Source organism: Macrobrachium rosenbergii, chromosome 12 (genome assembly GCF_040412425.1).
Source record: "Macrobrachium rosenbergii isolate ZJJX-2024 chromosome 12, ASM4041242v1, whole genome shotgun sequence".
NCBI classification, from domain to species: Eukaryota; Metazoa; Arthropoda; class Malacostraca; order Decapoda; family Palaemonidae; genus Macrobrachium; species Macrobrachium rosenbergii.
The window spans coordinates 113,230,457-113,255,456 of record NC_089752.1 but is presented as its reverse complement, the minus strand read 5'-3'; the positions used below and the strand labels follow the sequence as shown (position 1 = coordinate 113,255,456).

The window sequence follows — 25,000 nt, the reverse complement described above, 5'->3', positions numbered from 1 at the left end:
CACACATATATATATATATATATATATATATATATATATATATATATATATATATATACATATATACATACTGTATATATGTATATATACACCGTATATATTTCTGACTCACATCAGGATCAACCCAGGTCTTTCAAATGAAAGACCAGAGCGCTGGTGCTTCATCTAAAAGACCTGGGTTCGATCCTGATGTGAGTCAGAAATATATTCCTGTTTCACACGTAACTGTGTGTTGATATTTCTCTCTCTCTCTCTCTCTCTCTCTCTCTCTCTCTCTCTCTCTCTCTCTCTCTCTCTCTCTCTCTCTCTCTCTCTAGATAATAGGATGATAGCCAAGCATGTAGCTTATATAGTCTCAGATAGCTGGACGATAATAAACGATGGTTTTGAGGTCCGGAGCTGAAGTATATTTTATCATCCATAATGATGGCATGGCCATTAGTTCGTGTTGTTGTTCATCTTGAAGGGGCTGAACAAGACTCCTGAATATCCAGAGAGAAGAAGAAATCTGGTTGGAATCGGTTAGAAGCGGGAAGATCTCAGCCCCGAGTAAGAATGTATAGAACTGAATGTAGAATTTAGGCCAACCAAGCTCTGGTACCTCTGAGTTCATTCAGCGCTGAAACGGAAACTGACAGTACAAAATTTAAAATGTGTATCAGGAGGAAGACCTCGCAGTTGCACTATGAATCAGGAGAGGGTTGAGGAAAGTAAGATGGAAGAAAGAGAATATGAAAGGAGGTACAGTAAAAGGAACGAAAGGGGTTGTAGCTAGCAGGAGGAAAACCTCGCAGTTGCACTATGAATCAATTGTTAGTAGAGGGTTGAGGAAAGGAAGATGGAAGAGAGAGAATATGAGAGGAGGTACAGTAAAAGGAACGAAAGGCGATGTAGCTAGGGGCCGAAAGCGCGCTGCAAAGAACCTAAGTAATGCCTACAGTGCACCGCATGATATGCACTGACGGCACTTCTCCCCTACGGGAATTAGCTCCGATTTGTATAGTTTTATATATTTTTTTATTTCCCGTAGGCGGGCAGTGCCGTCAGTGCATATCATGCGGTGCACTGTAGACATTACTTAGGTTCTCTGCAGCGTCCCTTCGGCCCCTAGCTGCAACCCCTTTCATTCCTTTTACTGTACCTCCATTCATATTATGTTTATTCCATCTTGCTATCCACCCTCTCTTACCAAGTGTCCCATAGTGCAACTGCTTTGAGGTTTTCCTCCTGTTACACCTTTCAGAGCTACCCACTCTCAATTTCCTTTCCAGCGTTGAATGACCTCATAGGCCCCAGTGCTTTGGCCTAAACTCTGTATTCAATGTATACTGTATATCTCTTATTGCGAGTGTCCACCTTCCATTCACTCTCCAGTCTGACAACAAGCAGTACCGCAAGGATTGAATTAACCGCTTGTTTGATGATTCTCTCTGATTCTGAAGGCAAGATCCCACCTATCACGCTATGCGACGTTTCCTTGATGTTCCTCTCCTTCCCCCCCTTCCCCTGAATTCTCCTTCCCTCCCCCTACCCTCTACCTCTCTCTGTTTCTCTCCCCCTCCCACAAACAAACACACACGCAAGCAACCCGCCTTCTCGCTCTTGGCTCTGTGGTGCTTTCTGTGCTGTGGTGAATTTGTGTGTGTGTGTGTGTTCAGTGGGCTGAGTGTCGAATGAAGAGGTGTAAAATTTGTAAAAGAATAAATAAATAAATAAATAAATAAATAAATTGTAATTGTGAAACCATGTACTTGAGGTCATTTTACGAATTTAGTATAAAACTTCCGTTGACGAATATATGAAAAGGGACGAAATTGATAATAATGATGAACTAGAAACAGTGCTAACAGAAGCATCAAGCGACGTCGCGTGGAAAGCCAAAATCGATAAAATATAAGTTTAAGTAGACGTATTGGCGTGCCAAGAAACGCGAATGAATACGGAAGAGAGAGAGAGAGAGAGAGAGAGAGAGAGAGAGAGAGAGAGAGAGAGAGAGAGAGAGAGAGAGAGCGTGTCACGCAGGAGTTTGCAATTAGCGAACAAATTCCCGAAGCTAAATAAAAGAAGCCTTTTGGACTTCGTGATTTTCCAGGTTCTTGATGGAATAAAAGGGTTTGCCTGTATGTGAGTTGTTTGTGTAATGTTTGTGAGTGTGTGTATGTGTATATGTATAGTACGGTGTGATTAGTTTGTATGTGTGGTGATAGATATTTAAGTGTTTTGTCTGAAACAAAAGTTGTATAATATATATATATATACTATATATATATATAAAATATATATATATATATAATATATATATACAGTATATACATATATATATATGTTTATTTATTAAATAGTATAATAGTATATATTTATATATGTATGTGTACTGTATATATGTACACATATAAATATATACTTATATACAATATATACATATATATATATATATATATATATATATATATATATATATATATATATATATATATGTATATATAAACAATATAAGACCTTAAGCAGTTTCTTATACTGACACAGAAGGCTCATAAGCGTCACGATGAATCCCCTCACACGCAATGCGCCGTTCACTTCTGCCTTGCATGAACTCTCTTGATTGTGTGATATTCGGGCCCTTGTGTTCCCGTACTTTGTCCTCCAAAGTGAGAGAGAGAGAGAGAGAGAGAGAGACGTTACAAGTATGGATTTCATAACCATGCTTTGAAATTCAGGAGAATTAAAAAAAAAAAAAGTATGCTTTATACTCGGCAGTGTTTTTACTTAATCCTTTTTGACATTTGAAGCGAATTACCGGCTTTATAAGCGCCGCAAAGTAAAGTAATGAATGAGAAAGAATAAAAAAAAATAAAAATAAAAATAAAACTAGTCTTTATTCCTCCTCGTTCACGTGAGAGCATTCATTGACCTGGTAAACACTGCCTAATCAAATTTTGTGGCCCGGGTCGGTACCTCCCCTCCCGCGTAGCGAATAATTCCGACTGCACGTCGGTGTTTAGCGGGGGGGGGGGAAATTATTTATGCGTAGGGGCGAGGACGCAGCTATATTTAGAAGTGAAAACGGCCTTTTTTCGGAGAATGCGTATGGCAACCTGTTTGGAAATTAGCGTCAGCCAAAGGCACCCTTTCCCCTGCCTGATTGTGGAAGGGAATTCAATTTCGAAGGAATCTATCTGTAGAGGAGGTTTATGGGGATGAATGGGCGCCTGGTGGTATCTTATCTATCAGTCTGTCTCTCTATCTTTATATATATATATATATATATATATATATATATATATGTATATATATATATATATATATATATATATATATATATATATATATATATATATATATATATATATATATATATATATATCTGCACTGAGTTGTTTATCTTATAAGCAGAATCAGAAATGCAGTGTACAGTGAGTTGCCAGTGGTAATAAGTAATGGGATGTATGTATGTATGTATGTATGTATGTCAGCATATGCTCATGTTGCAGTGAACATTTGGTTGTATAGACGAGTGTATTTATACACAGACACAAAAGCCCCTCTTCCAGTGAGTGTGTGTGTGTGTGAGCATGTATGTGTGAGCTTTGTGTAGGAGAAACAAAGGTAAGGACAAAGCTGTTGGGAAAGGGATGGGCAGAACACCAACACTATTAAAGGGGAAAAGGAGAGAGAGAGAGAGAGAGAGAGAGAGAGAGAGAGAGAGAGAGAGAGAGAGAGAGAGACGGTCCCTCTGACGGACCAGCGTGAAGATTCTCTCGTGGAAATTGATATGCCTTTAAAGTAGGGACAAAAATTAATTTTCAAAAAAGTCTCGATTGACAGAAGTTTTCGGTTTAGGGATAGACAGGCCTTTCGAAAATGAACAGTCTCGGTTCGAACGGACATTCGATGGGTTAGGTGCCGAGGGAGAGAAAGAGGAGGTGAATAATAACTTGAGTGAAGGTAGAGAGAGAAACGAAGATGGAAAATGGGAAAGAACGAAAGGGTGTGGTGGTGAGAGTGCGCGGTATGTGGAAGAGAGAGAGAGAGAGAGAGAGAGAGAGAGAGAGAGAGAGAGAGAGAGAGAATAATGGTGGAGGAGTTGGTTATGGTGTTGGAAGTGGAGGTAGGGCGGTTGTGGAGGTGGTGGTGGTGGTGGTGATGACGGTGTTGGTGGTGGCAGCAGCCGCGGCAGGAGGAGGAGGAGGAGGAGGACGAGGCGGAGGAGGAGGAGGAGGAGGAGGAGCTTCAGTAGCAGCAACAGCAGCAGCAGCAACCTCCTCCCATCTCTCAGTCTTGGTTCTGTGGGTGTTGAAAGAGGAAGCGAGCTCGTTCGTCGCCTTCGGAGGAGGAGGAGGACCTTTCCAGTCTCCTGACGAAGTCGGTGGTGGTGGTGTTGTGATAAAGATCCGGCGGACGCTCCCCAAAGCCCAGTTGCTCTATTTCCTCCCCAGTGCAAAGAGGCCTTTCGGTCGGGATCGTGTGTGTGTATATACAGGAGAGGCACTGTGGCACCTCCCTCAGGAGATGAAAGTGACAATTCCCACTTTTTTTTTTCAGTGAGACACTTATGTAACAGGACCATTGACGGGCAGTAGTGGCCCTTAGTCAGTGGCCCTCAGTCAATGGCCCTCAGTTAATGGCCCTCAGTTAATGGCCCTCCTTATGGTGTTTAGGATCTGGCACCCTTGCAGGATGCTGGCTGGAAGGCTTCCATGTGTCACTGGGAATCCCGAAGGGGGCGTGGCTGGACTAGCGTACAACATTCCGGCTGGGGGGTTTTCGGTGGAAGGGATTGGGGAGGGGGGTTAGAATAAGGGAAGGGGACTCGAGATTGGGGAGGGGGGTTTTGGGAGATGGCTTCAGTCTTAATCTAATATGAGTTTGGAGACAATCATCCCCAAAAGAATTTCCTCCGAGACGACCTCCAATATATATATATATATATATATATATATATATATATATATATATATATATATATATATATATATATATATACACACATGTACATATATATATACCAAGGAGGTGACATTCATGGTAGCTGTTTATCCTGGATGACTGTGATGTCATTACCCTTAGGCAAAGCCTTCGTAAGAAGGAAGTCACGATTCCATTTTTGTTGTAGCCTCATGGTACGTAATCCGATAAGGCTAAATGAATGCGTGAGAGAGAGAGAGAGAGAGAGAGAGAGAGAGAGAGAGAGAGAGAGAGAGAGAGAGAGAGAGAGAGAGAGAAACACTTATCGATGGAATGAGAAAGTGAGAGAAAGAGGTCTATAGATGGAGTAACTGTAGGTCAGAGATTGTAGAAAAAATAAGATTGCTGAGAGAGAGAGAGAGAGAGAGAGAGAGAGAAACACTTATCGTTGGAATGAGAAAGTGAGAGAAAGAGGTTTACAGTTGGAGTAACTGTAGGTCAGAGATTGTAGAAAAAATAAGATTGCTGAGAGAGAGAGAGAGAGAGAGAGAGAGAGAGAGAGAGAGAGAGAGAGAGAGAGAGAGATCCCTCCTAATGCATACACATGCAGTTTTATGTCTGTCTGTCTGTCTGTCTCTGCATAAGTCCTGGACGATCAAAAGGGCCAGCCAGGGGAGCCTCAGTGGGGCAGTTCTTTTGTTTTGCTGCAAAGTCTCATCAGGGGACATGAGAGAAGGGTGGTTGTACAGTACCCGTCTTTAATAATCTTTCCCATCTCTGTTGTGCGTTCGTTATTCATATGTCTCCCCCCCATTTTTTATTTCTAATAGCACCGCCATTACACACGCAACACGTAAACATTGGCCAGTATTACAAAGTCGCTGCCTTAGGTAGTCGGGTTATTGGTGATGGCCGTTATCATCGTCATGTCTTTAATGATAAAGTATTATATTATTTTATCTTTTGTTATTCCCTTCCCTTAACTCTGTAGTAAAGTCCACATGAGAGCATTTATGGCGTGACCCAAATGTTACTTTTATTCCTGGGAGCAGAAACTTCTGGTTAGGTAACCAGCTAGAAACCCATCTACTTAGCCCTCCCAACTCCAGCTCCCACCATTTCTTCAGCCTCCTCCTCCTCCTCCTCCTCCTCCTCCTCCCACAGCCCACAGCCTCGATCCTCACACCCACTTCCTCCTCCTCCTCCTCCTCCTCCTCCTCCAACTGCTCTCGTTTTCCCCCCAAGGGAGACTCGGGCTAAAAGAATGAATGAGGTTGGGTGTGGTGTCTGTAGGATTCTTTCAGTCTGGAGAGGCCTCCTTCAACGTCTCCCAGCGAAGGACGAGAGGGTCTGGAAAAGTATCCTGGAAGAGACGGTCTGGAAATATATGCTTGGGGAGAGGGTCTGGAAATATATCCGGGGGGGGAGGGTCTGGAAATATATCCTTGGGGAGAGGGTCTGGAAATATATCCTGTAAGAAAAGGTCTGGAAATATATCCTGGAGGGGAGGGTCTGGAAATATATCCTGAAGAGAGGGTCTGGAAAAATATCCTGAAGGAGAGGGTCTGGAAATATATCCTGGAGGAGAGGATCTGGAAATACATGCTGGAGGAGGTCTGGAAATATATCCTGGAGGAGAGGGTCTGGAAATATATCCTGGACGAGAGGGTCTGGAAATATATCCTGAAGGAGAGAGTCTAGAAATATATCCTGGAGGAGAGGATCTGGAAAAATATCCTGGAAGAGAGGGTCTGGGAATACATCCTGGAGGAGAGGGTCTGGAAATATGTCCTGGAGGAGAAGGTCCGGAAATACATCCTGGAGGGGAGAGTCTGGGAAATCTATCCTGGAGGGGGGAGTCTGGAAATATATCCTGGAGGAGAGGGTCTGGAAATATATCCTAGCGGAGAGAATCTGGAAATATAGCTTGGTGGAGAGGATCTGGAAATATTTCCTGGAGGGGAGTGTCTGGAAATACATCCTGGAGAGGAGGGTCTGGAAATATATCCTGGAGGGGAGGGTCTGGAAATATATCCTGCCTCTAGGAGGAAGAGTTGGCCTCAGGAGTTGACCTTCGACCATCATTCCCTTCGTATAGTTTTTTTTTTTTTTTTTTTTTTTTTTTTTTTTTTTGCATGCTCGGAACACACAGACCCGATATAAGTTTTGAAAGAAGGTTGAGACTGGATTTGCCTTACAGTGTGGAACTTCCGCTTGTTTGTGGTGTTGATGTGTGTGTGTGTGTGTGTGATAGCCCTGCCATATTTTGTAAAAGAAAAATAAGCCGTGTTGTCAGCTATCATTCAGAAAACCTTCACTGCCGTTTTAGTTTATATAGTTAACTTTATCATATATATATATATATATATATATATATATATATATATATATATATATATATATATATATAGAGAGAGAGAGAGAGAGAGAGAGAGAGAGAGAGAGAGAGAGAATCTGAAAAAAAACTGAAGACCTGTACTTAGAGTGATTAATAATAATAGATGATATTAAGTGATTTTAAAGTTGGATTATTCTTAGAGTGCCGTTCCAGAGACTTCAGATTACTATTACTACTCCTTGTGGTTTTCAATCTCACGGAATAAGTATTAGGTTGTGTTGCACATTTTAGAGACATCTGTATTGTATATGAACTAGAAATATTTCCGTAGCACTGAAGTTACTCAGATTACGAACTTACCTCTCTCTCTCTCTCTCTCTCTCTCTCTCTCTCTCTCTCTCTCTCTCTCTCTCTCTCTCTCTCTCCAGAATATTTTCACTCGTTCTTATCACACGATACATAACATGAACAGAACTTTCTCCCCCCAGAGGCATTTATTTCAAGAATTGCTGCCAAGTAATCCCTCTCTCCAGTTTGGTCTCAGTACTTTTTAAATGAGTTGCGTTCATTCTGGCTGCGTTTATAAAACGGGCGATGTCTATTGAACATCCTGCGTGCGTTCATTTCGGTCAAAGACAACGTCCAAGGCTGAAATTAGTCGTGACATCACAGCCCGAGTATTCAGGATACACTCCGCAAGTTTAGCCATTTCCTTTCATTATCCAAAGTGGGTAATTGTACTTTTGTCCTCGCTTCGTTTTAAAAACAATAAATATACACAGTCTCGTGCCGGCCTGGTCAGGTTTCAGATGGGAGGAGGTCGTTCCTTTTGTCGTTCATTGATATGGGTGACGAATGAACTGTCCGTCATCAGGTGAGTGTTATGTATCTGTAATGCGTGGCTGTAGGCTTGTTTATATTCTGTGTGCCGTGGTGTTAAGGATGCGACTACCCTGCTTGGTAACATACGAGGTCCCTGTGTGACGTGAATGATAAACACCGGTTTATCTGACTGATGTCTCCTTCTGTCTCCCCGCCGTCCTCTCTCTCTCTCTCTCTCTCTCTCTCTCTCTCTCTCTCTCTCTCTCTCTCTCTCATTATACAGGTGGTGAAGACGGCAAAAAGAATTCATCGTCTCATAACTATTGTGAACACGACGCAAGCACCAGTATATTAACCCATTCGTTAATTATGCTGCCCATTTGTTCAAGATTTTCTAAAGGAGGCTGGTCGACATAAGCCCCCCCCCTCCCACTCCCACCTGTCTCTCTTTTAGAGGGGATTGTGGTGGTGGGGGGAGGGGAGGGATGAAGTTTTACGAGATGAAATTAGCAGGCGCTCAGATCCGGTCAAGCGGATATGCGTTGGTGGGTTGGTGGTTTGACGAGATTCGGTCGGGTTCTCGACACACCTGCTGGAGATCGAGAGGGGTCGTGCTGGAATGGCCCATCAGGTGTGGGTGTGTGCGTCTGGAGAGAGAGAGAGAGAGAGAGAGAGAGAGAGAGAGAGAGAGAGAGAGAGAGAGAGAGCAGGATGAACCCACAGCATGAAAATGAAGCATGTCTGATTGCGTCATGTTACTTAATTGCATTTTTGTCTCTTGACTTGGTCGTTAGATAAGTAGGCAGCCTTCAGGATATTTAGAGAATTGTATTTGCTATCACGTTTAAACAGTCATTAAAAGGAGAGAGAGAGAGAGAGAGAGAGAGAGAGAGAGAGAGAGAGAGAGAGAGAGAGAGAGAGAGAGAGAGAGAGATAGTTCAAAATTTCATTAATAGGAAGATCACCATTAAGACTTCCAGTGAAGTTTTGCTTTATTTTTGAGATTTATTAATATATTAACATCAGCTACGTAGCATTTGTACTCGAGTATGTCATAATTGAATGTAACCGAGGATAAATTTCCACTCTGTAGGTAATGATAAGATGTAATTACATATTGAACGAGATTTCTTTGACGTCCTAATGATCAAGCCTCGTTTGGAAAGAAACATCAACTTGTTTCCCAAAAAGTAGTAGCGACAGATAAGATGTAGATTCTTTTATTTGTACGTGAATTATTTACACTGTCTTATGCTCTACATTAGGTTACATAAATATGTATTAGGTTACATAAACATACACATAGATGGGAAGATGTACAGTGTATCAGGTGTTTCCAAAGGCAGCCTCCTTTCAAGTCTCTGAAGAAGGAAGAATCACCTTTTCACTGTGTGTGATGATCAGGACTGTCGGGATTCCTGAAATCTAAGAGAGAGAGAGAGAGAGAGAGAGAGAGAGAGAGAGAGAGAGAGAGAGAGAGAGAGAGAGAGTTAGGTTAAGTATATCTTAGTTTAACCAGACCACTGAGCTGATTAACAGCTCTCCTAGAGAGGGCTGGCCCGAATGATTAGATTTATTTTACGTGGCTAAGAACCAACTGGTTACCTATCAACGGGACCTATAGCTTATTGTGGAATCCGAACCACGTTATGACGAGAAATGAATTTCTATCACCAGAAATATAAATTCCTCTAATTCTTCATTGGTCGGTCGGAGAGTCGAACGTTGGGCCAACAGCGTGCTAGCCGAAAGCTCTACCCACAGATTGAAGAACTTAGAGAGAGAGAGAGAGAGAGAGAGAGAGAGAGAGAGCGAGAGAGAGCTTTGGTAGCGTTGTATGAGTGTATATCAATTACCACCTCCCAGGATAAAGTTATTAAATTCATCAGTCGCAAAAATAAGTTCGCAATCCGTAATTATGTTTATCATTTTTTTATATTGATTTGAATGTTAGTCAGATTTCCACCTCAGATTTGTCTGTATTGTATTTTGATCTTGCATTAATTCATATTCCGTTCATGATGATACTTTTTTGGCCGTGTTAAATCACATTAAAGTTTTATTTCTGTTTCCTAAGGATAAAAGTAGTTTTCTTGAATATGTGATATCTAACCTTAAGGACATTGTATCAAATCATAATGTCTCCCGTAGTATTGCTAATATTAGTTCTGTCAGCATCCTGAGTTTCCACTTTTCGTCGAGATCATTATTGTATAAAAAGGAATGTATGAGCATAGGATGTAAAGAGAAATGAAACTTAAGTGTTATTTTTATCAATATTTACTTGATGATACATTCACTCCTTAATCCGCTTTGCTCTGATACACTCGCTCCTTAATCCGCTTTGCTGTGATTAAACTAATTTTCTGCTGTTTAATAAGTTTCTAGTTAATGGTGTAGGCTGGTTGGTTGCGTGTCATTAGCCTGCTAGAATTCAGTAGTTGCTATTAAAATGACTGTGGATATTTGCTATATTTTCTTGTATCGCTTTTGTTATCAGAACCCCCAGCTCTTTTTAGAACTGACGTAGTCCATTATCATCATTATTTGCTACACCTTTGGGAAAGGAACATTAAATTCTTTTGCAATATATCTTATTTTTCGTTTGTGATTTTCATGTGGTAGACTCTATTCCCAGGTCTTCATATAATGATGTGGGGATTGCATATGGAGCTTTACGAGAAGTTCATGACGTGTTCTTTACCATCTGAAAGGAGTCGATATATTTGATGAATGTGCATCATTTATTTTTTATGATAAACAACGGGACGCTGCGATTTGACCAATTTAATTTACAAACAACCACTTGCATTGGAGAGTGGATGATCAACATACTAATTTGCAGTCCTCTAGCCTGGGTAGTTTTTAAGATCTGGGGGCGGACATAAAAAACTAAAAATTAAAATTGGTGTGCGGATAGTGCTCTTTGTAAGGAGGGTGACGCGGGATTATGAAGAGGAACGTCTTTAACTCCTTTTAAATTTGGACAGACTATAGATTTCCATTAGGTTTTTCGCAGAAGAAAGTGTTCTTATGGACCTATGGTTGCATGCATTATATATATATATATATATATATATATATATATATATATATATATATATATATATATAATGTGTGTGTGTGTGTGTATATAAAATATATATATGGAAGTATTGTGCACCAAAGATTCATCCACTATGCTGCAGTTGAAATGTGAAAGTGGCTTTACCATTGTTTTGCTCTTTCTCTGGTTCTGTCACCTGTTAGATTATCACATATATATATATATATATATATATATATATATATATATATATATATATATATATATATATATATATATATATATATATATATATATATATGTATGTATATATGTATATATATAATATACAGTTTATATATTTATATATATATATTGTGTGTGTGAGAGAGAGAGGACATTTCTTTTTCCTAGAGCTATTCACCGACGTTGCAATACATGACATCGCTTCCTTTTTGTTGAATCTCGTCGAGTGGGGAAAGATTGCTTTTTTGCAAGAGCCTCCTTCTCTCCCCGCGCAATAAAAGTCTCTCTTTGGGTATACCTGGAGTTTTAGAGCTCCCGGGCGGTTATTTGATTCCAAATGTTTAACTTATATCACCTGTAAACTTTGTAGGGTTTCTGTGTCTCAAACTGTTTTAAAAAGTTGTTATTAGGTTTTGAACTATCTGTCTATAATAATAAAACCCGAGAGGACCTGATCTTGTTTGTCTTGCCCCGGGTGACAGTAAGGGAGACATGATACAGCCACCCACCCCCTGGAAACCGGTTTGTCCACCCTGGGTGGGGCGTGGTAGGTAGGGGAACAGGAGGTTAGGGGAGATATCTACCTTCCTCCTGAAAACCAGTTTGTCCGTCCTGTGTGGGAGTGGGGTAGGTAGGGAAAGCGGGAGGGCAGGGGAGACATCCACCATCCTCCTGCAAACCTGTTTGTCCGCCCTGGGTGGGGCGGGGTAGATAGGGGAACGGAAGGGTAGGGGAGACGTCCACCCTCCTACTCCAAACCTGTTTGTCCACCCCGGGTGGGGGCAGGGTAGGTATGGGATCGGGAGGGTAGGGGAGACAATAGCCCCGGGCTCCAGCGCGCGTAGCACAACAAGCTCATATAAATATACTCAACTCTGTTTCTTCTCACACATAAATATACTCATCTCTTTTTTTCACCCTCACTCATATTTTGAAAGAGACCTATTTATTTTCTACTTACTTCAAGGAATCTGCAGTTTACTTAGCTGTAGTGAATAGTCTTTTGCACGGTGTTGTATTGATAGAATTTTTGCGTATGACACGGGCTCTTGTTCATGTTTTTAGAATTTTTGCCTTGTTTTTTTGTTGTTGTATCGTCTCTATGAAAGATTTGATTATTGGTTAGGTCTCTCTCTCTCTCTCTCTCTCTCTCTCTCTCTCTCTCTCTCTCTCTCTCTCTCTCTCTCTGCACTATATATGTATGTGTGTATATATATACAGTATATATTATGTATATATATATATATATATATATATATATATATATATATATATATATATTTATATATGTATATATATGTATATAGATATCTATATTATATATATATACTGTATATATATCTGGCTACCAAGTTTAACGGAGCATAGCTTAACCAGACATACAGTGTAGCAACAGCTCTCTGTCTATCTATCTATCTATATATTTATTTATATATATATATATATATATATATATATATATATATATATATATATATATATAATTATATATATATTTATTTATGTATATAAAATGTTTTTATGTTATATAATTGTTGCTACTCTGTATAACCAGTCATGCTATCCTCCGTTGAACTTTCGTACCCAGAGCAGCTTTTTACTAGGAGTGACGAGAGAGAGAGAGAGAGAGAGAGAGAGAGAGAGAGAGAGAGAGAGAGAGAGAGAGAGAGAGAGAGAGAAGAAAACTCAGTCTCTCAAGTGGTTTCCTTCGACTGGATCAGATTTCGCTGTCAATGAGTTGTTACGTTTCTTTAGCTAATGAGGATAATTAGGAGACGTGTTTTCGGCTGACTTGAGCTCTCTCTCTCTCTCTCTCTCTCTCTCTCTCTCTCTCTCTCTCTCTCTCTCTCTCTCTCTCATAGATTAACATTATATATATATACACATACACAAATGTGTACATTATATACAGTATATATATATAATTATATATACACAAATGTATACATTTATATACAGTATATATATACACAAATGTATACATTTATATACATCATATATATATATATATATATATATATATATATATATATATATATATATATATATATATATATATGACGTAGCTACTAGGTAAGATTCGATAACATTCTTAGGCTGAAATGCAGTTTCTCTTAATTGTATGAATCGAATCCTTGTCAGAAACTGGTTCACGAGATCTAAACGTTCATGTGGAACTACCGTAAGGGCACTGCTCATTTACCCCCATACCCAGGTTTCTCTCATGGGTATGGCTTTTCATCATCTCAAGAAATCTCGTCAAGCACTTATTTTCCTTACTCGGAATAATAAATAACGAAAGTAAAGATTTTAGCCACCTAAATAATGTATGAATATATTTTATAGCATTTGGTTTTTCATGCATGTTGAACCATCTTTGGTGTTTTATGGGACAACATAGATGTTTGCCCAGTTATTAATTTTTTAGAGGCTTCTGGTTGTTATGAAAAGATCGGGCAAGTTTGACCTTTTTATTAATCTTATTTTTTCGCAATTTTAATCGTATTAGTAATTAAATTTCTTGATTATTACCTTTTCAAACATTGATCATCTTTAGAAACTGTATTTTTAAGTTACTATTTTTCCTCTCTCATTTTCATTGCTCCTCGCCACAGCGCTGAATAACCGAGTGGGTCCTAGTGCTTGGCAGTGTGCCCAAATCTTCATGTTCCGTCCCATTCATACACTTGTTACTTGTTTGGTTTCATATTATGCAATGCGTCGCTATCTTACTGCCCAAGTGCTGTTCTCCTTTCATTTGAATACATTTTTATGTTTTTATTAATTTTTTAACTTATTTTTCTCTTTAATAAGTGAGATCTCTTCTTTCTGTATTTTACCGTCTCTTACTTCCTAATGAACGCCATATTCTTTGGAAGCTTGGGTTTCAAGTCAGTGGCCCCTTTGGGCTTGTTCCATGTGAATAGGGTGCATCTGAATAATAACAGTATTATTATTAACAAATTGAAAATAATATTGAAATACAGGCTGTTGTTGGTGTCAGCTCCCAGTACAACAAACTTGATTTAAATGCCGTTTTGTTTTTCACACAATTTCTGTGTTCCGTTGACTTTTGTAAGTTTTTGTAACGGTGATATCCTGTATTTCAGTTAGTATGAGGTATGGAGGTATTTGGAACGTTTGATCTTGAATCGCATTTTCTGTCTTCGAAGACATCTCCAAATGTTTTTTCTAACGTCGGAACCGTCTAGTCTTAAAAACGTACTTTCTACCATCGGAACCGTTTAATCTCAAAACGTATTTTCTAATATCGGAACCGTCTAATCATATAAACGGATTTTCTAACATCGGAACCGTTTAATCTCAAAACGTATTTTCTAACATCGGAACCGTCTAATCATATAAACGGAATTTCTAACATCGGAACCGTTTAATCTCAAAACGTTTTTTCTAACATCGGAACCGTCTAATCTTATGAACGTATTTTCTACCGTCGGAACCGTTTAATCTCAAAACGTTTTTTCTAACATGGGAAACGTGTAATTTCACGTATTTTCTGACATCGGAACCGTTTAATCTTAAAAACGTATTTTCTAACATTGGAACCGTTTAATCTCAAAACGTATTTTCTAACATCGGAACCGTCTAATCATATAAACGGATTTTCTAACATCGGAACCGTTTAATCTCAAAACGTTTTTTCTAACATCGGAACCGTCTAATCGTATAAACGTATTTTCTACCGTCGGAACCGTTTAATCTCAAAACGTTTTTTCTAACATGGGAAACGTGTAATTTCACGTATTTTCTAACATCGGAACCGTTTAATCTTAAAAACGTATTTTCTAACATGGGAACCGTTTAATCTTAAAAACGTATTTTCTAACATCGGAACCGCTTAATCTTAAAAACGCATTTTAAAAACGTATTTTCTAACATCGGAACCGTTTAATCTCAAAACGTTTTTTCAGACTTAGGAAACGTATGGGATGTCCGATACAGCGTTCTTTTGACATGACAACTTTAAAGAGTCGCATGAACAAGCCTCGTTGACTGGATGGATATTGTTAAAGAAAATGAACTTTAAACCTTCTCCTCTGACAAACACTTTCAAACTCGTTTTTTTTTTTATTTTTCTCTCCCAGTTTGTGCAGTTTTTCGCTATTAGTAATATAAGATTATTCGTGCAAATTTTTTAGTAACCTGGCCCTACCAAATAAATTAGCATATGTCACTGGTTTATGTTGGAATGAAAAACTTGATCCTTATACCCGTAGAGAGAGAGAGAGAGAGAGAGAGATATTGCTCAACATTGTTGCAACATGCTTAGGGAGAGTGGCCTTAAGTAGTCTGAAATGTATCACTTCCCTTTGAAAACGTCTCAGAAAGCTGTGAAAAGGCTTGGGCCGAGGAACTTCTTAAGCTAAAGTTGCTTTCTTTCGTAGTTTCTTTGTCTGCTTTGAAAAGTTATCCCCGAAGTTTGTCAGCCAGAGTGTGAAGTGAGAAACTGTTGCCTTTTCGTCATCATTACGTAAGTGTCGTTATTTTTTGCAACTGCTCTTGGCAGAGAAGTTTGAACCACCAAATCTTCGGAAGTGGCGTTAACCACGGACGAACTTCGAAGAGGTCAAGACGGGTTGTGCCGTACTTGGTCAGTCAAGGGGGCTCCCAAGCGAGGTCTAGACCTTGCTCCCAAGTAGGTGAATTGGTTAGGAAGCGTATATGTACAGTATATACTTGGCCGGCAAACATGGGACAGGTAATGGGTTATTAAGTAAAGCGGTCCGCGGGCAACAGCTGAGCTGGATCGCTCGGCGTATATCGGGAGGGGGAACGGGAGGACATTGGCCGGGGTAGGGCGGGGGGATGAAGGTTCCAGACCCAGACCTTGTTGCCACGTCGGGATCAATATGTGAATCCCTCTTCCTCTCTCTCTCTCTCTCTCTCTCTCTCTCTCTCTCTCTCTCTCTCTCTCTCTCTCTCTCTCTGTTACACCGTCTTTGAACTGGAGTTGCATATGTACGCTCATCATCATCATCATCATCATCAGTATTCGTTTGACGCAGGTTTTGTCCCGCGTAATACGCATTATTTTCGCTAAATTGTAGTTAATGTTGTCGTTGCCTCATCTTTTGTGTTTTTGTTCGCCTCCCCTCCCCTCCCCTTCCCCCTCCCCCTCCCCCTCCTCTCGGCGTTCTTTCCTCCTCGCGTATGAATATAATGGAGGGTAGCTGAGATTCCCTCCCGACTTTGTTCTGCCAAATGAGCTGTGTTTTCCCCGGCGGTGATTAGCATTGTGCCTCTGTGAAACGAAATAATTCTGGAAAGAACGGTGCGGTGTGCAGGAGCCTTTAATGAAGGCTCATTCGGAAGTGTCAAGAAGATTCTCTCTCTCTCTCTCTCTCTCTCTCTCTCTCTCTCTCTCTCTCTCTCTCTCTCTGGGATTCAATTTCAGCAAGTGTTGGTGATCGTTTTGCAGGAGGAAGGAGTTGGTGGTGGTGGAGGGGAGTGGGGGTTGAGGGGGTTGGATACGATACTGTTGGAAGGTCATTTGGGATTATGGGGTTGGTGACCTTTGTAACCTGATGCGGAAGTACATTAAACGCCGTTTTGGTCGTAATTCTGGGCCGGCTGCCTTTACTTCAGGGTTTGAATATTCCTAGGAGTGAAGTGAGAATAAACAGCCTTTTTGAGACGGAAGAAATAGTAAGGACAGGCTCTTCATGCGATGAGAATTGAAAGTATTGTTCGATTCGCTGTGTCATATAATTAAAATACCTCTCTGAAACGTTATAATTTTGATTAATGCTCGTGAGTAATTGATATATATTTACGGCAGTGCCTCTTGAATTTGATAAGTATGAAAAATGGATACCTAATGTATAAATTAGTTTGAGAATGTGTCTTTATTGAACCTCATGGATATCTGTTCAGGATAGACATATCTCGTATTCACCAAGCAAGACTGACAGTGTGTGCAGTGATGTGATCTTGTTATTAAAGCATATTTATGTCTCTTTGTCTCATAGTCTGGTAAATCCCGTATTCCTCTCCCGTTACGAATAGAGGTCATAAATGTGTATTGAATTTGTAGTTCTCAGAAAGAAGCATTGACTGTTCGTTGGTTTGGCTTTGGCAGTGACCTGTGAAATTAATAATGATTATAGTTCTTATGCTATGTATGAAAATTATGAGAATAGATAGGAGCATTTTATTGTGTATTAAATCTCGACATGTTAGAAATAAAAGAAAAAAAACGTGATACTTTTGGGGTACTACCCACAGTCCTTATCGTCAGAGGAGTTTTTCTTGTACAGCAAAAGATTGTTAAATATATTTCTAACAGTATATCAGAGTTTGATACGAAGATTTCATCATTATTTAAAAAAAAAACGCGAATGTTCTTCATACCCGTCACATTTTTACACCCCGAGGTGGATGCGAGAACGAAAACCGGATGAGTAGAATGAATCACAATTGCAATTAATAGGACGAAGGACAAGATCTTGCAGTTTGAATCTACAGGCTCAACGTGTGTTTTGACGCGTGCGCGCGCGCTGCCGCCAGTGTCGAATGGAAAACAAAGGCACTCGCTGTTAGAACAGGTCAGAACCGGGTTGACTCAATATGGCCGACCCAGTCTGCTGTCTGCGGCCTTCAAACGTAAGCCGACCTTGAATCCCAAAACTGGATTTTCCTCTGAACGGTTGATCGGATTGCCTTTGGAATCTAGCACAATAATAGTTGTGCCGAAGCATTTTGGAGTTTCCTTTCATTTGCATTTGTTATTTTTGTATATTGTATATTATTATACACAAATATATATATATATATATATATATATATATATATATATATATATATATATATATATATATATATATATATATATGTGTGTGTGTGTGTGTGTGTGTGTGTGTGCAAATTTCGTTGAATTCTATGGCTTTTGATTGTTGATCAACTTCTTGTTAATTTGACAATATTTTCTGAATCCTCCAATTAATAAAAAGTTGGTCAACAATCAAAAAACTCATAGAATTCAACAAATTTGCATAAAAGAAAAACTTTTACCCCAAAACCATATGTATATATATATATGCATATATAATAGTTATATAATATATATATATATATATATATATATATATATATATATATATATATATATATATATATATATACATACATACATACATATATATATAATATATATGTATATATATATGATACTCATATACACACGTAAACAAATGCAAATAAAAAAAAAATCCAAAATACTTCGGCCCAAGTATTATTGTGCTAAAATCCAAAGGCAATGTATGTATACACGCCCGTGTATTATGTATGTATGGATGTCTGTCTATGTGTAAAGAGTCTTCTTCCTCTCAAAGAAGCCTAGGAAAAAAAAATGGAGTTGCTGTGGATACCTGTTGAAGTCGCGAGAAGCTGTGACCGACCTTTTTGCAGCATCCCGTTAATTGAAGCCGTTCATTTCTTGTCGAAAGCGTTTTCCCCCCTCGGCCGTGTATCCCTGGCCGTGTATCCCTGGCCGTGTATCCCAGGCCGTGTATCCCTGACCCGTTTATAAGTTCTTTGGCAGAGACACACTTTATGGGAGAAGAGGAATTGCATCCCGGTTCTTTCTTATTTATTTATTTATTTATTTATTTATTTATGTATGTATTAGTTTTCTGTAAAAGAAAACTGTCCGCACTTTATTCTGTCCGCACTTTTTTCTGTCCGCACTTTTTTCTGTCCACACTTTTATCTGTCCGCCCTCAGATCTTAAAAACTACTGAGGCTAGAGGCCTGCAAATTGGCGTGTTGACCATCCACCCTCCAGTCATCAAACGTACCAAATTGCAGCCCTCAAGCCTCAGTAGTTTTTATTTTATTTAAGATTAAAGTTAGCCATAATCGTGCTTCTGGCAACTATATAGAATAGGCCACCACCGGGTCGTGGTTAAAGTTTCATGGACCGCGGCTCATACAGCATTATACCGAGACCACCGAAAGATAGGTCTGCTTTCGGTGGCCTTGATTATACGATGTAGCGGCTGTTTGGAAAAGTCGATTGCGCCGAAGAAACTTCGGCGCATTTTTTACTTGTTTTTTTGTGACGTTCCATGCGCTTCCTAGTAAGGGGAATTGAGTATTGGAACGTTAATTTTAATTAGGACACTTCAGGAGACTTGCTCAAGCAACAGGAACGTCTCATCGTCGGAACTTGCGTCCGGTTTTTGTTTGAGCTCGAATATCTAATATATTTATTTATGTCTAAATTATTTGGTCTAAATTATTTAGTCTAAATTATGAAATTATTTGGTATAAATTATTTAGTCTAAATTATTTAGTCATGTTTCGTTTTTCGTAGCCGACAGAATCTTTTCTCAAGATGTGAAGGATGATAAGTCTCAGCTCGCTCACACCCTTTTCATTAGCTTCTCTCTCTCTCTCTCTCTCTCTCTCTCTCTCTCTCTCTCTCTCTCTCTCTCTCTCTCTCTCTCTCTCTCTGCCGTGAATGGGTATCTTCTGAGGGTTCACCGTGCTAGAAAAAAAATGCGAGTCGCATTCATCTTTTGCATCTCTTATGTTTTTTTTATGCAGATTGGCGAGACGAAAGAAATCTCAAAGATTTCGTATCTTTTGATCTTTTGTCTACTTTCCATTGATTCTTTTCGTCTACTGTTTGAAGATCGAGGACTCTAAATATCTGGTGAATAAATGCTTTTACCCTCCAAAGTCCCTCGATCAAAGCGAATTGGAAGTTCAAGCGAAGATACAATTCAACTTGTATTTTGATACTTGACTTACTTTTATATTTATTTATTGGTTTGTTAATTTATCCGTGTTAATAATAAGTGATCATCTCTTTCTGTATTTCCCATTTTAGTTTACTGTAGAAGAAAACTATTGTGCCGGTTTTGTCTGTCCGTCCGCACTTTACTCTGTCCGCCCTGAGATCTTAAAAACTACTGAGGCTAGAGGGCTGCAAATTGGTATGTTGGTCATCCACCCTCCAGTCATCAAACATACCAAATTGCAGCCCTCTAGCCTCAGTAGTTTTATTTTATTTAAGGTTAAAGTTAACCATAATCGCGCTTCTGGCAACGATATAGGATAGGCCACCACCGTGCCGTGGTTAAAGTTTCATGGGCGGCAGCTCATACAGCATTATACCGAGACCACCGAAAGATTGAGCTATTTTTCGATGGCCTTGATTATACGCTGTAGCGGCTGCACAGAAAATCGATTGCGCCTAAGAATCTGTGGCGTATTTTTTTTTTATTTGTTTACCCTCTGTTACTTCTTTCGAAGGAACACCATATTCTTTGAAGGCCTGAATTCCAAGTTAGGGATCCCTGTGGGCTTGTTCCATTGAATAGGGTTAATCTTCCGAATAATATATATATATATATATATATATATATATATATATACATACACATACATATACATATACATATACAGTATATATAAGTATATATATATACAGTATATAATAATAATAATAATAATAATAATAATAATAATAATATAATAATAATAATAATTGGCTGTAAATGCCCGTCAGTCGGAAGGAAAATTCAAGCGCATATTTTTTCCCCCGTAGTGTCGACGTCCTTCCTTTATTTTCCTTTCGTTCGCCTGGAGTCATTCTTTCCTCTCTTATAAACGAACGGAAAAGGCGAAGGAGAAAGGATTACACGGCCGGCTCAATGGAGCATCATCAGACCCGGAAGTGGAAGAGGAGAAATTTGGGCCTTGGCCGTTTGCCTGATGTAGAAGATGAGTTGCCGGGGTTCTCCTCCGGGATGATCACTTCATCGCCCTCTTTCTGGACTGTGGTATTTCATTTTCTCTCTCTCTTTTTTTTTTTTTTTTTAAATATGCCACTGGATGAGTTATTCATGTTATCAAGGAACAGTTGATGTTGTTATCTTGTCGGCGTCTGTTTTTTTTTCTGCCACGAAATGAGTTATTCATGTTATCAAAGAACAGTTATTATAATCGCTTGCGTCCGTTTTATTTTTTTCCAAACCTGCCACTGAATGAGTTGTTCATGTTATCAAAGAACAGTTGTTGTTATCTTCGCCAGCTTGTTTTTTTTAACCTGCCACTGAATGAGTTATTCATGTTATCAAAGTGCAGTTATAGTTATCTTCGTAGGCGTATGTTTTTTTTTTTTTTTTTAACCTGCCACTGAATGAGTTATTCATGTTATCAGAGAACAGTTGTAGTTGTTATCTTCTCCGGGTGTTTTTTTTTTTTTTATCCTGCCGATGAATGAGTTATTCATGTTATCAAAGAACACTTATAGTTATCTTCGCCGGCGTATGTTTTGTTTTTGTAAACCTGCCACTGAATGAGATATCCATGTTATCTAAGAACAGCTGTAGTTATCTTCGCCGGCGTCTGGACACAAGGTCAGATTAATGTACTGGATATTGATGAGGATCTAGAAACCTAATGGTCCTTAATGAGACATTAGGAGTTTCTAGACACCCCGTGCTTCACAGATACTTACTTATAAATGGTATTGATTTTGTATTGCTTTCACTCTTACAATATACAGGGCATAAAATATCCGTATGTTAGGAGGACGAATGGGAGCTGGTGGACCTGCATCCAAATATAAAAGTCTTTCACCGAAAGATCTTTTAGTCCAGGCCAGGCATCCTGCTAGGTCATTTGTGTGCATGAGGGGCGCGGAATAGCTGGGCGGAGGAGCGCTATCTACCAAGGGGCGTCTGCTTCGCCTGTGGCGTCACTTAGAAAGTTGGAAAAATTGCTCAGAAAGTTAGAAAAATACTAGACAGTTAGAAGAATAACTTAGGAAGTTAGAAAAATAACTTAGAAAGTTAGAAAAACGTAGAAAGTTAAAAAAATAACCTAGAAAGTTAGACAAACTTGGAAAGTTAGAAAAATAACTCGGAAAGATAGAAAAATAGCTCAGAAAGATAGAAAATAACTTTTTAGAAAAATAACTTAGAAGGTTAGAAAAATAACCTAGAAAGTTAGAAAAACTTAGACAGAAAAATAACCTAGAAAGTTAGAAAAACCTGGAAATTTAGAAAAATAATTTAGAACGTTTGAAAAATAACCTAGAAAGTTAGAAAAAACTTAGAACGTTAGAAAAATTGCTCAGAAAGTTAAAAAAAAATTACCTTTATCCATATAGACAAGTTGTCTTTGTCCTTACAGACCTTCTCAGCACTTCGGAAAGTTCTGCAGAGGGCTTAGTGGTTATAGGGGCATATAAGAGAAAAGAGAAAGTGCCAGTGATGTATTCGTGACTGTGGCAGGCAAAAAATGTACTCCTTAAGTGTTTCAAAGAGGAAAATGTTTGAGGTTTTGTGTCAGTTATTTGTTAGGGTCATAAGAAAAGGTCCAGATACTTGCTGGGGGATTTTAAGAGGAATGCACAGGGGAGCCTAAGGGAAGGTAGAGAATGTCAGATATGTAGTATCTTATTATCTCTTTAATGTTCCCCCATTTACCCTGGGTCCACATTGTCAGATGTTTTAGATTTTATATTTGTGTCTTCAGAGAATTTGGAACTGCCACTAATGGCATAGGAATCTAAAAAAAAGTATTTGAGTGTCAAGAATTATTTCTATGATAGTCTGATATTGGGTCATGTTCTCAGTACGTTACTGTGACTACAGCTCACGGTTATAATGGCGCTCGGTGCTTATCTCTACATTTGGCTCATTTTACTTGAATCTGGATGTGTTCTCTCTCTCTCTCTCTCTCTCTCTCTCTCTCTCTCTCTCTCTCTCTCTCTCTCTCTCTCTCTCTCTCACTGGGAATTTTTATTGTGGATAAAATCTCCATATTTTATCGTGCATTATAATGTTGCCTAACTGACAGGCCTTATAAGCGTTCTTTCCCCGTTTGAATTTTTATAGACTCTAAAACTATATTTATTTATGAATTGTTGTAGACTCCAAAACTATATTTATTTAATTGTTGTAGACTCCAAAACAAACAACTGTTTATTTAGGAGCTTTTCTAGACTCCAAAAACTAGTAACTTGTTTATTTAGGATTTTTTCTAGACTGCACAACTAGTAACTGTATAGAAAATTTTCTGACCCCAGAACTAGCAACTGTTTATTTTTAGGAATTTGCCTTGACTCCAAAACTAGCAACTGTCAGTTTAGGAATTTTTCTAGACTCCAAAACTAGCAACTGTCTATGTAGGAGTTTTTCTAGGCTCCAAAACTAGTATGTGTTTATTTACCAGATTTTCCAACTATGGTAGACCTTTAACATAATGATAAGTTCATTAAGCTCTATATTCCGCCCTTGTTGCTCATATCGGAGGAGGAGGAGGAGGAGGAGGAGGAGGAGGAGGAGGAGGAGGAGGAGGAGGAGGAGGAGGAGGCAGCAGCCAGGTACCTTTAGCACCAGGTGAGGAGGAGGGGGAGGCGGCAGCAGCCAGGTACCTTTAGCACCAGGTGAGGAGGAGGAGGAGGAGGAGGAGGCAGCCAGGTACCTTTAGCACCAGGTGAGGAGGAGGAGGAGGAGGGAGGCAGCCAGGTACCTTTGGCACCAGGTGAGGAGGAGGAGGAGGAGGAGGCAGCCAGGTACCTTTAGCACCAGGTGAGGAGGAGGAGGAGGAGGAGGCAGCCAGGTACCTTTAGCACCAGGTGAGGAGGAGGAGGAGGAGGAGGCAGCCAGGTACCTTTAGCACCAGGTGAGGAGGAGGAGGAGGAGGAGGCAGCCAGGTACCTTTAGCACCAGGTGAGGAGGAGGAGGAGGAGGAGGCAGCCAGGTACCTTTAGCACCAGGTGACTCATAACCATCCCGGAGATGAGTGAAGAAAGCACGAGCAGACTCACTGATGAAGAATGCGTTGCATCTTTTATCTCCTCATCTCCTCAATGATTCAAAGAAGGTTCTCGTTCGTTCGGAGGCTGTCTTGTTATTCTGGAAGCGTTCGGTGCTTGCTGCACTAGTAGGCAGGCGCTCCCGGACTCCTTTTTGCCCTTAGCTAGTTGGCACACTTTTTTTTTTTTTTTTCATCGGGGTTTCTGTTGGTTGAATTCACCTTGGCAATGAATATTGATATTTTTTGTGATTAGCTTTGTACAGTCGTTCATGAAAGTTTTTGTTTGCTATCGCAAATGAGTAGAGGATTACGCTTGATATTGTTTATTGTTCTAGATATATATTTTAGCTTTTTAAAACAGGGTAAAGTATCTACACATGGCATGTATAAATAATTATGCTGGTGTCGGTACCAAGCGCACTATATATGTTGGTTTTAGTACCAAGCGCACTATGTATGTTGCTGTTTGTACCAAGTGCATCATTTATGTTGGTGTCTGTACCAGGCGCATTATACACTGCTGTTCCACATGTTAAGTAACGCGAAGTGAGTAACGTAACAGGATTCCACTGCGTCTATTATTATCTCGGAATTTCGTTACTAATGCGATCAATCACGCCGTGTGTTGTGACGCGAGTGCACGAGTACCTAGGTGTCGATGACATTAAGCTAAAGCCTTGGAGGGCGATTCGGATGATTTTAATGGACTTCTGCTCTGAGTTACAGAGGGATTTCTGTGTCTCCGCTCGCTGGCTAGCTTCGTTTTCAGTATCTCTCTCTCTCTCTCTCTCTCTCTCTCTCTCTCTCTCTCTCTCTCTCTCTCTCTCTCTCTCTCTCTCTCTCTCTCATAAAATTTCAATATGCCT

The 25,000-nt window shown here is 39.6% G+C and overlaps 1 protein-coding gene across 3 annotated transcripts in view; it reads left to right on the top strand.

Annotated features, from left to right (window-relative positions):
• Window positions 1–25,000, top strand: part of dock (SH2/SH3 adaptor protein dock) — a 164,663-nt gene that overhangs the window by 93,634 nt on the left and 46,029 nt on the right. The window contains exon 1 of one of the 3 annotated variants that reach the window (XM_067112804.1): window positions 4,218–4,362. The exons of the other annotated variants lie outside the window; for them this stretch is intronic. The gene's annotated coding sequence lies outside the window, so the exon portion shown is untranslated. Of the gene's footprint in view, window positions 1–4,217; window positions 4,363–25,000 lie in introns of those variants that run through there. 3 annotated transcript variants of the gene reach the window in all.